Source organism: Camellia sinensis, chromosome 7 (genome assembly GCF_055761805.1).
Source record: "Camellia sinensis isolate YWXY chromosome 7, ASM5576180v1, whole genome shotgun sequence".
Classification (NCBI taxonomy): Eukaryota; Viridiplantae; Streptophyta; class Magnoliopsida; order Ericales; family Theaceae; genus Camellia; species Camellia sinensis.
The window spans coordinates 193982987-193996040 of NC_138967.1; positions in this window are offsets into that span (position 1 = coordinate 193982987).

Genomic DNA, 13054 nt, shown 5'->3' on the forward strand with positions numbered 1-13054 from the left:
AATAATTAGACCAAATTGAGGCAAAATTATAAATTTATGGTTAAAATTGAGCAAATTAAAATTGCAATGACAAAAATAACACAAAAGTTAAAATGTAGGGATTACCAATATAATTTATTCTTTTAAGAATAAGTACATAATTTCTTAATTAATTTTGAAATTGTTAATAAATATACCAAACAAATATGTACATATTTTCTATTTTGTTATAAATTTTTTTAAAAAAATATATATTTACTAATTAAAAATTACATAAATATGTAGGTCTAATAACTCATGGATTGGATATTAACTAGACGATTTTTTAAGGGCTAAGTTTAAATCAAGAACAAAAAAAAAAAAAAAAAATTCGACTTGAACTAAAGTTTCTTGACTACTTTTTAGTGTTTAATCTAATATTAGAACTCTCAAATTAGCTCATATCAGTCACAAACTGATAAAATATGATATGATTTAAATATAAAATTTAAATTTATTAAGACTAGAATATGACCTACAATTTAGGGTGACTTTATCTTAAATAATTTTTTATACATAAATATATATAACTAATCATTTAATTGTTTTAAACATAAATATATATATATATATATATTTTAAACTATATCTCAAACTTTTTAATAAGTATGCACAAAATAAGTCCATATTTCTTATTTTTATTATAAAAAATATTTATTTACTAATTTAATAAATAGATAGGTTAAATGATTTATATAAGTTGGGAACAGACAAATTTTAATGATTAGGTGAAGGACAAATTAGCGTAAATCTAATGTTAAGCCCAAATTTAATATCACAAGTGAATTTTAATTCATTTTTATGTAAATCTTATAACATAAGACAAATTATAATTTTTAGACTTCACAAAGCATGAAAAAATTAATATATTGACAAATGTAATTTACCATTATCATATGATAAATTAAATTTACGAAACTCATAAGACGAAATGTATTTATATTTTATCATAAATATAATTTTTTTGATTTATTTTTAATTTTTACCACTGAAATATGACATATATTTGTTATTAAGACCTTAGAGCATACAATTAATGACACAAGAATAAAAAAAATTCTCTTATATATAACTGTGATAAAAATGAATAAAATTTAATTAATTTTAAATCAGTTTTACTAAATATTGTAGATAAATTTTTTAAATTATTATTTATTTTAAAAATTAATTTTTGATTATTTATTTATCCCTCGCATAGTACGGATGATTATACTGGTTTTTTACTATCCAGTGTACTCTTACATCAGACTGGACATTCTATACACAAACAAATATAATAGGACAATTACAATTACACCACAAACCCAACAATGAAACAATTACATAAGAAATATCTTAAATAAATACAATAGGAAAATACCTATATGTCTGTAGAAACTAGAAAATAGTCGAATTCTAAACTTTATGGTGAGATCAGAGACTCATAATTGACTGACTATGTTGGATTGAGTGATTGAGAGAGAAAAGAAAAGAAATGAAGAGATACGTGTTTTTCTTACTTGTTTAGATAATTTAAGTAGAGAGAAATTGAGAGAAACTCATTTCTATTATAAATCTTATTTTCAATCTTTCTAAAAGTAGAGAAATTGAAAGAGAAAAGAAACCACTATTTTCATAATATCAATTTTGTCCTTATAAAAATAAAAGAAATAAAATGATTGAAAATATAAAAAGGTTATTTTGATAATATAACATAAAATAATTTCTTTTCTTTTTTTTTCTCTTAATGAAATCTAACCAAACAATAATGAGAAAAATCACAATCATTTCTTTACTTTTATTTCTTCCTTATCCAAACATAAAGGAAAAAAATTACAATCATTTTTTTTATTTTCTTTTCTTTTATAACTTTAGTAACTTTTTCTTTTCTTTTCTTCTCCCTTTAGGTTTCCAAACATAGTGTTATTGTTAGTTGGTTAACTAATCAAAAAAGTCCCCCAATTAAATAAATAAATAAGACAAATAGGCAAAATGGGCTGTAATTGTGGGGGGTTGTGATTTGCCTTTGGAAGGAGTTTCATATGTAAATGTGAAGAAAGGAATCAAATATATCTTTGACTTTGGGTAGGGAAAAGGTGAGGATATATTAAGGTAATGGTAATGAGTGTGTATGTGTAACATACATAACTCCTTCCTTTTACTTTTTTGACAATAACTTTTTGTTTTTAATTTTTTTTTTATACATAACAAGACATGATTATTATGGGTCCCCTCCATATTATTAAGGCATGCGGCCTCTTTCTCATGTGTGACATTGGTTAATGTATTTTTCACATATGAAGAACCAAAAGAAAAAAAAAATTAGAATTATAAAAATTGATTACAGAATTAAATATAATCTTTTTATATGGGTGTGTGATTTCCAATTAATAGTCCCAAACTTATGTGAGAAGCAAAATGTATAGAGTCTACATATAAATATTTTTTTTTCAGAGTATGGCGAATTTTTTAGAACTCACATGTGGGTTCTATTGACTAAACTTATTTATCTATAAGTCTTATTCATTTTTCACTTATTAATATCTCTAAGCCTCCGTTTGGGAAGTGGGTTGGCTTTTTGGTTTTTTTGGCTATTTTAGCCTGGGCTAAAAAGCTTGGTTTGGGAAGGGCTTTTTGGCTTTTTGGCTTTTTTGACTTTTTTTGTGAGAGAATAGTGTAATGATTATGGGTTGGATGTGATGTTTTGTTTGTTATGGCTAAAATAGCCTTTTTTGTTTTTTGTGACTAAAATAGCCAAAAAAGCCCAACCAACTTCTTGCCAAACGGTGACTAAAACGTGTTGGGATTTCATTCCATCGCATAGAACAAACTGGTAATTTACTCAATTTTTTATTGGACCCTTTGGGGCAGACTGTCCAAGTGGTAGTGATCCATTTGGAAGTTACAAGCATTTTCTGTCCAATCTCACTTTGACCCAAATTTAGACCCATCACAGTTTGTGCTTTCTGGTCCACACCACAGCCCAACTTCATTGCAAAGTGAGATTGTATTAGTGTTTAAGTGAGCTGATCCATAAACCCCCTAATGCTGTGTTTGGTTGGGGGATTTGGGGAGGGATTTGGAAAGGGAAATGGAAAAGGTAGGTGAAATGTGAATAAATCATGCTTATATTTCACATAGTTTCACACACCTTTTCCCTTTCCTTTTCCAAATCCCTTCCTAAATCCCCCAACCAAACACAGCATAAAGGAGCCTCTGATTTTTTAAGAGGCGGATACCAAAAATAAATTAAAAAATTAAAGAAACTTCTGTTTTATTTATTTATTTGTACTTTTTAATGATGGATTCACCTTAAATCTCGAATAAATTGGTTGCTTGACTCAACTCCTACCAAAAAGTATTGTTTATTATGATTTTATCCAACAGACAACTTCACAAATTTATTCCTTTAGACTCTAATCCAAGAAAAAAGGCCTCAAAATTAAAAATATCATGTACTGTCTTATAAGTTCATTTTGAATATCGTCGGCAACTAGTGTGGAGCACTAGCATCCCCACCTTGACTTGGTGTAGTGTCTTATACGTTCATCATAAATATCATTTGTAATCAATATGTGACAACATCGATGTGGGGTGCCAACAACCCCAACTTGGTTGATACAAGTAGTTGAATCTGTGCAATATTAAAGCTGAAACTTCAATAGCATTAGTCTTTGTTGGAAATTTGTAGGTTAAGACTTCAAATCACAAGGGTCATATGGATCTTTCAAACAAGCTGCCACTGGATGTCATTCTCTCTCTCTGTCTGTCTCAAGGGCCATACGGATCTTTCAAACAAACTGCCACTGGATGTCACTCTCTGTCTCTCTCTCTCTCTCTCTCTCTCTCTCTCTCTCACACACACACACACATTATTTGTGCAGAATTTTTCTTAAAAAAAAGGTAAATTACAAATATACATCATGAGATTTATTTAAATTACAAATTACTCTTGTAGTTTTAGAAATTACATTATACCTACTAAAATTTTTAATTTCATAATAAATAGGTCATTTTATTAATAAATTATCGAGTTAATTAACAGTTTTTAATAATATTAAATTTTTATTTCAATTAATAATTTAAATAATTTTATTATTGTATAGGTGAACAGTTAGAAATTTTACTTTTTTAATTAATTCTGTTAAATAAAAAATTCTGACAGGGAGGTATTTGTAATTTTTCAAACTACAGGAGCAATTCGTATTTTAAGCAAATCTCAAGGAGTGTATTTGTAATTTACACTTAAAAAAAATGGTCCAATTGCCTATTAGTTCTCTTTAAGGACTAAATAGTAACAAAAATTTAGAAGTTTCAATACACATTTTATATATTTTTATACCATATTAATTTACTAGTGTACACTCGTGCCTGAAGGCACGGTGTAAATAAAATAAGTAAACAAAAAGGAGAAAAATAAATAAATAAATAGAGAGGAAAATAAAAAAATAAAAAGAAAATGAGAAATGTAGGATCATAAGATCATTCATGAGATTATTCATGGAATCATGAGAGAGTGGGTGAGAAAAGAAAAAAGTAAGAGAGAAAAGCGGAAAAGTAGAAAAAGTATATATAGGATACATCACAGCCGTTGTTTTGTAATTTGAACAGATTTGAACTGTCCAAATGTGCTAGTAGGACAAAAATATGTTGAAAATTCAAAAACCATCTTACTTTATTTTATAGATTTTAATATATTTTTATAAATATACCAACATTAATCACCACCCAATAATTGTTCCATAGCATTTTCTTAAAAATAAATTCTATTTCATTTTTCTTTTTCCTTTACTATTCTTGTTATAAAGTAAGATTCAAACAAATGCTACTGTTCATACAATAAACTATATTATCCGTTCCAAGTCTTAACAAATGAAAAAGGTCTGATCTTCTTTTAATGAGTAATTTCGTGCAAGATTGGAAATTGATTAGTTCAAATATACAATTATCATTAAATTGTAAATTTTAAAATCTTATTCCGTTTGTTTATGTAGAAACCATTTTCTATAAATTTTTTTATTGAAACCTTTTTATTTTTTACCAAAAAAATAATAATAATTTACAGAAGGTGTTTGTTTTTAATGTATAGTTGAAACCTAATGATTGTATTAGTGGTGATGGTGGTGGTGATGGAGATAATGAAAATGATAATACAGTAGCATTAATACGACTTTTGATTCAAAAAATATTTTTCATCTTACAAAAGTGAAAAACAATTTTCACCATAACAAACTTATTCTCCCGTGATTGTAAAAGAGGTTTTCTTTAATTTTTTTCATCATACAAATATTAAAAAAAAATCATCAAAACAAATAAAATATAAACTATTTTGAGTCTAAAATAAAAATTTATTAATGTAAATCTTTTATAGCCATTCATCATAAAAATTAAAAAATCTACATTCTCTATTCATTGAATAAAGAGGATTTAAATTCAGTTTAAACATGCAAGTATATGATAATTCATGATGTGAAAACTCAGCTGCCATTAAGATGGTTCCACCATATCATATTATTTTAATTCATGTATAGGTGTGGCGGTGGTGGTGACCATTAGATGCCTCAACTCCAATGTGTGTGTGTTTAACACAAAATTAGTGGTACCAAATGGCCATTACAGGTGGTAATAATGAGAGGGTAACGTTGTTTGGACCAGGGGATTCAGTTTAGTCCATTAGGGATTCATTTTACATCTATTTTATTGATTTGAATTGTTTAATTTTTAGTACAATTCGAGTAAATTATGTATGTAAAAAATTAAATTGATTGGATGTCAATAGTTATATGTTTAGATAATATTTATTTTAAAATGATAGACAGTCTATTTTTAAAATTATATTTTCTATGTAATACATACATATATATAATTATTGATATCAGATCAATCTAATATTTTGCGTGCATAATTTACTTGAAATGCATTAAAAATTAAGCGGTTCAGATTAATAAAATAAGTTCAAAACAGACTCTTCAAATCCTCTAATTCAAACATAAACTGGAGAGAATCTACACCGTCTAATTTACATCACCAAAATGACAAAGTTGGATTATGAAATGTCAAATGTCATGAAGAAAAGTCCAATTTGCGCTGATTATGGATAATATAGATCTATATAGTCAATGCTAAGCCACCCTATAGATTGGATGTTGATTAAGAAAATATTTCATATAATATTTTTATCTTGCATAATCATAGGCTAATTTATGATAGGTTTTGTTAATGAATATGCTTAGAGTATTTGATAAGAGGCTTGAAATGTTTGTATATAATACACGAGAGTTTGTGTAATATGGCTTGGTTTGGGAAGTGGATTGATTTTTTGATTTTTTGATTTTTTAGTTTTTTTGGTTATTTTAGCATGAGGCTAAAAAGTCTGATTTGGAAAGAATTTTTGTCTTTTTTGATTTTTTTGACTTTTTTGTAAGAGAAAAAATGTAATAATTATGGATTAGATGCGATATTTTGTTTTATTAATTTTTTTGGCTATTTTAGCATAAGGCTAAAAAGCCTGATTTGGAAAGAACTTTTATCTTTTTTGATTTTTTTGTGAGAGAAAGAATATAATGATTATGGGTTGAATGTGATGTTTTGTTTTATTAAAACTACAAAGCCTATTTTATTTTTTGTGGCTATTTTAGCCACAAACCCACCCAAATCCACTTCCCAAACAATGACTATATAACTTACAATCAATTTAAACATTAATTAATAATCAATACTTTTAGGGCACTTGTTAATCAAACTCATTTATGATTACACACTTTTAGAATAGGACGGCATACAAGTCAAATTGTATTAAGTAGCCAGTTAATTAAGTTAAAAATTATATTTAAATTTAATATTTATTTTTTAAACCAATCAATTTAGAATGAGTCAACCATAAGCCAAATTCAAATAATTTTGATTTTATAATATTGAGCCAAACTAAAAACTTGATTGGTTTTCAAACTAAAAACTATTACTATCTATAAAAAAAAATAAAAATAAGTATTTGTGAAGAAATATTTTAAAGAGTTTTATATATTCATTAATATTATATTTTTTAAGTATATCTAAAAAATATAAATAAATAAAAACTTAAATAGGAAAAAAAATATTATTAAAGATAAAAAAAATACAAGAAAAAAAAAACTCAAAACTTGTTTTAAAAAAGCTAAACCAAATAAGGACATTTAAAATATATTCAAACTTTGTTAATTTACACAGTAAGTTAATTTTAAATTAATTTTTAACCAATCAAAAATAGACTAGCTCAAATAACTTGATTCATTTTCATCTTATTTGTACACTTTCAACAATTCTAATATAGGTTAATTACACTTTTCACCTCTGTAATTTGATTCAAATTTTACTTTAGCTCCCATAGTCTTAATTTGAACAAATTGGTCTTTACATTTTGAATTTAGTTTCAATTTGGTATTTCTATCTAAATTGGATGTTAAAATTAATAATTTTGGGACAATCATAATTTTTTTAAGGTTTTAATTTGGTTATTCTGTCTAAATTTGAGGTTAAAATAATAATTTTGAAATATTTGTCAATTTTAAAAGGTGTACAAATGGACAAAATTAATACAAATTTAGATGAAATAACTAAATTGAAACTAGAAAGTATAGGAACTAAATTGCTCAAATTTAAATTATAGAGACTAAAGTAAAATTTAAGTTAAATTACCGGGATAAAAAAGTATAATTAACCCTTCTAATATAGACAAATATTGCAAGTAAATTGATACTTATCAATTCTTGTGCATGTCAAATTTTTGATATTTCGTACACATGATGATTTTAGGGTTAAGATGTGTAAGGAAAAGATTGGATAAAACCATATATGGACTCACATATTTAGTCCTATTTTGGAGTGTTTTTGTTTTCTTTATTTGTGCAAACTTGGCTTAGTGGATGATATGGTTTATTGATAACAACAATGATTCATCTCCTCTTTTCCCCCACCCCCTTTGACCCCCTCTCTCTCTCATTGGTTACATTTTCTTTTTCTTTTTCTTTTTTTTCCTGCTCCTCCGATCATCACCCGCCACGTGGCAAAGGGGTGAAGGGGTGACCCCCAAAAGGGGTCCCAAGTATTATTCTATTGATAACAACAAAATGATTTTGTTTTCTTGATTGGCTTTGTGCAACTTATACAATGAATTCTAGATAAGCTAGAGAGAGTTAACGTATAAAATTCATAGAGAAATTGACATCCATATCCTTAATATTTCCATTTATTTGCAAAGCACCCAACCCCAATTTGGGAAATGTATCCTGGTGCAATTTGAAATAGTTTTTTTATTTGAAAGTTGGGAGAGGAATATTTTTAATTTTTACTTCTTAATTATCATCTTTCCAATATAAAAAAATAGAATTGTTTAGTGCAAGTTATTACAAGCTAAAAATTAATAATAAAAAAAAACATAAGTTTAAAGCACCATTTTTTATATTTTCAATAAGGGTAAATTACACTTTGCCCCCTTTATGATTGGTCATTTTTTTATTTTGGCCTTGTAATTTTTTATTTATTTTTTCACTTTCACCCTTCATGTTTTAAATTTTTTTCAATTTACTTCTAAAGCTAATTTCTGTTAAAAATTTGACAGAAAATGACACATTAACAGTCACTTAGTATAAAAATATTTTATTATATATAACTCACATCTTTAACATAAACTTAAACTCCAATATAATAATATATTTTTTATATTATGCGGTAGTTATTATGATATTTTCTACCTAATTTTAAACAGAAATTAGCTTTAAGAGTAAATTGAAAAAAAATTAAAATATAAAGGGCCAAAGTGAAAAAAAAAAAAACTTTAAGTGTCAAAGTAAAAAAAAATAAAAATTAATCAAATTTAAAGTGGAAAAGTATAATTTACCCTTTCGATAATAAATTTTTTAAGCTTTTGTGTTTTTTTAGGTGCACTGCGCTCTTATAGAAGCTATATACTAGGATTTTTCTGTAATGGTTTTTGATGCAGTAATCACCCCTAATATGATTTAAGGTTTACAAGACTATTTAACAAACAATTATTACAAATACAACAAATTACAATGAACTTTTAAAAGTGAGAAATAAATGACGCACATAACATATGAAAAATTATTTGAGTAGTGCACATCCCTCTAATATATCATTTCTATTTTGATTTCTAATGAAGTGGAAGAAAGAAAATAGAAAGAGGAGAAAGTTGAGAAGTGAAGAATATGATCCATTCCACATCATTACAGATAAATAAGAGGTGTTCAATTAGAACTCTCAAACATTATTCCAATTGTTTAGTGTTTTAAAAAGATTACATGACTATGTTTCCATTCAATAATTGAAAGCATTTGATCATTTTAGAAAAACAAACATAATAACTACATAATCACATGTTAACCACATTAAAATTACTAATCCAATTGATACTTTTTACAAATGTGAAGAACATAAGATATTTGAAGTGGGTAAAAATTAACTAAGTCGTGGTGCTAGGTCCAATGCTAGGCCTACTCCGAAGTTAGGCTAGGTTGGAGTTCAGCCCTACGGCTAAGACCTGCTCCAAAACAGAATAATCATTGGAGTTTGGCCAAATGCACAAGCGCCACTCCGAAGTGGATACCAGGAAGCTTAGCCCAACGTACAAGGCTCGTTTCGAAACAGGCCAAGCAACAAGTTAAACCTCCAGGTTTGACAACCACTCCGAAGTGGACCAACTTAGAGAAGACAAACACACCAAAGGCCTTTCTTGAACTCAAAAAAGACAAACAACTTTGCTCTTCTCCCTTTGTCTCGACAGAATATAGAGACATAGAAGCACAGTGGGACAAGACGCACACACGACAAACCTGCACTTGAGTGTCAGGCAGAATGGACGTCCTTCTCTAATGGGAGATGATCATGAATGAGACAAACGTGATAAACCTGCACCTAAGTGTCAGGCAAAGTGGTCATCATTCTCTAAGGGCAGATGACTATGAACAAGACAAATAGAATAGATGGCGGAGAAAGAAAGTCTTAGAGGACAAGCAACCTTCTCCTATAAAAGGTGAGTACTATTCACCCTAAAGACATCCGAAATCCACACTCAACATATAATTCCTTTTTCTTTTTCTCTCATAGTCCTTGACTTTACTATCAGAGAGGTTTTTGATCAAATTCCGATTGGGTAGCCTCACTGTTTGTTACTTTGTACAGATCTTCACTTCTTAGACCATGTTGGTCTTCCACGAAATTCTTTTCTTTTTCATAGTACAAAAGTTACCTCGCATAATATCAATCTTCATATTCAATTAATTGCCCCCATTAACCTTTTTTTTTTTTTTTCCTCTTCATAATTTATTATTTTTCTAATAATTCAATAGAAGATTGCATCTAAAGTTCAGTGATAGATGGAATATTTGCTTTCAAAGCAAAAAGCGGAAACTATGCGAGATGAGGGTCTATGGTAGAAACTTAGGATTGGGGGATCCTGCTATCATAGTAGGATCCAGGGTGTAAAAATGGCCTATGGGCGGCCTAAAGCCTGCCCGCGACCCGAGATGAGCTTGACCCATTTAAGCACACTTGGGCCCAGGCCCGAGCCTGAGCCCCTAGGCTAGGGCCTGGGCCATTGTTTTGAAGCCCAGCCCCAGCCTATGGGCCCGCCCCGTGGCCCAGTTCATTGGCCCGCTTAAGGCTCGGCCCGAAGCCCAGGCCGCACCAAGGCCCAGTGTATTTTTTAATGGAAAATGATAAAATTTTGATAGAAAAAAATTTTAAAAACAAAAAAAAAAAAGGTTGGCCCGCCTAAGCCCATTGGACCGACCCAAGACCTGAATGCCCCTATGCTTGCTTGGTCTTAATTTTTTGGCCCGTGGCCTGGCCCGAATTTTGGCGGGAGCTCGCGAGACCTGACATGGGCCGGGCCAGGCTAGATTTACACCCCTGGATCTATGGTGCTTGGATAGGGGGTTTTTCTTATTTTTTTTTTAATAATTTAAACTGTTCAAATTATAAAATTTATATATCATTTATATAAAAAAATTAAATTAATTTAAAATTCACAATCCCATAATCAAATTCAATTTGTTTTAAAAAAATTATAAAGATCATGTTAACTGTTTATTTTATTTTTTTTAAATATACTTTTGTTATTGAGTTATAGATTTTCAATTAATTTAATTTTTTACATAAATAATTTATTCAACAAACTATATAATATAAATGATCCAAATTATTGAAAAAAAAAAAGTGTCAGTGGCACCATAGACCTTTCAGTCACAGCATCTTGATCCAGAATTGATTGAAAATCTATGACCCAAAATTTTTCCTTCTACGGCGACATAGCTAGTCAGCTGGGCCTACATCTGACTCGGTGCTTAGTTGTCAAAATTAATCCATTTTAGTTTTAATTCGTTAAAGAAAAATGTTTGGAACACTCACAAAAGAAAATTTTCATGACTCTCATTAATGTATTGATGATTGATGTATTTAAATTTTTTTTTGAGAGTCATGTCTGATACTGGTTCAGATCATTTTGAGGGGTTGTGAGATTGTATTTTGTGGGGGCATCTATCATTCATGTTCATCAAATTCAATGCAAATCTATTTTCATTTTTAGGTTGATTTTTCTCCAATTTTTATTAAAAAATATTTGAGACTTCAAAAAAAAATTTCACAATTCAATTCACAATGATATAATTTAATAAGTATTAATTTTTAATTGGTCATATACTCAATTATATGGGATTTATCATCTTAACTACATCATTATACATGTATTTGTAGATACAAAATATGAGTTTTTGCCATTGTTAATTTTTATTTGAGTTAGATGGTGCTATTTAGATTTGTAAGACTTATCATAAATTTTGTTTCGATAATTTAAATTATTTATTTTATAAGATCATTTATGTATATCATTTATAAAAATAAAAACAAAATTAATTTGGTAATTATAATTTATTCATTTTATCGCATTTTTAAAAAGTGAATGATAAGTGTGTTTTTTGAAAATAATTTATTTATTTTTTGGATAATTTACATTAACTTCTCTTGAGATTTTAAAAAATACAGTAAACTCTACAGTTTTGATATAATTTTATTAAGTTCCATTGATATTTTAATTTATACAACACTTAATCTATTTTTTTATTATTAATAATTTGTTAGTTATATGGATGAAAAAATGATTGTGCCATCTTTTTTACAAGAAAATATATACTTTCCGTTATTTATTTTTATATTTTTGCATCATCTGTATTAGTTTCAATCTATTTAACCTTATTAAAAGAGAGATCAGTGTAATTATATCAAAATTATAAGATTTGTTATATTTTTTTAAAATTTTGGTGTAATTTATCTTCATTTTTTTAACAAACTTAATAAAGTAATGAATTACAATTTTTTTTTTTTCATAAACAATATGCACCAAGTATCTTATTAAATCCAGTAAATAGTTTGGCTAATTAAAATAAAATTCATGATAATTTCATGGGTCCAAACAATATCCCTCTGAGTAATATTAAAATTTTAGAAAATTTTATCTTGAGTTTATCCAAAAACATTAATGTGTGACTTAAATTCATTTCATACTTAGACTTTTCAAAAACACTTTTTAAAAAATTATACTTCCTTATTTTTCGTATTTTTTTGTTTTTATTGATTTTTTTTAATATTTAAGCAATTTTTTTTTTACTTTTTAGACATACCTAACATAAATATACCTAAAAAGTAAAAAAAATTGTGAAAAAAACCTTTTAAAAATTCACTAAATACCAAAAATACAAAAAAAAAAAACCAGAATTCAGTACATTTTTTATATTTTTATGTATTTATTAATTTTTTAAAATATTTTTTCACAATTTTTTTACTTTTTAGATACATTTAAGTAAGGTGGATCTAAAAAAATAAAAAAAAATGTTTAAAAGATAAAAAATATTCATTAAAAACAAAAAAATACGAAAATCAAAAAATTTAATTTTCAAAAAACTTAATTCAAAAAATTCAAACCAAACCAACTGATTTCATTTCATACTTCACATTAAATTAACCTCCATCACATAAACATCTTATCCAAATTTTTTTGAATTAGGAA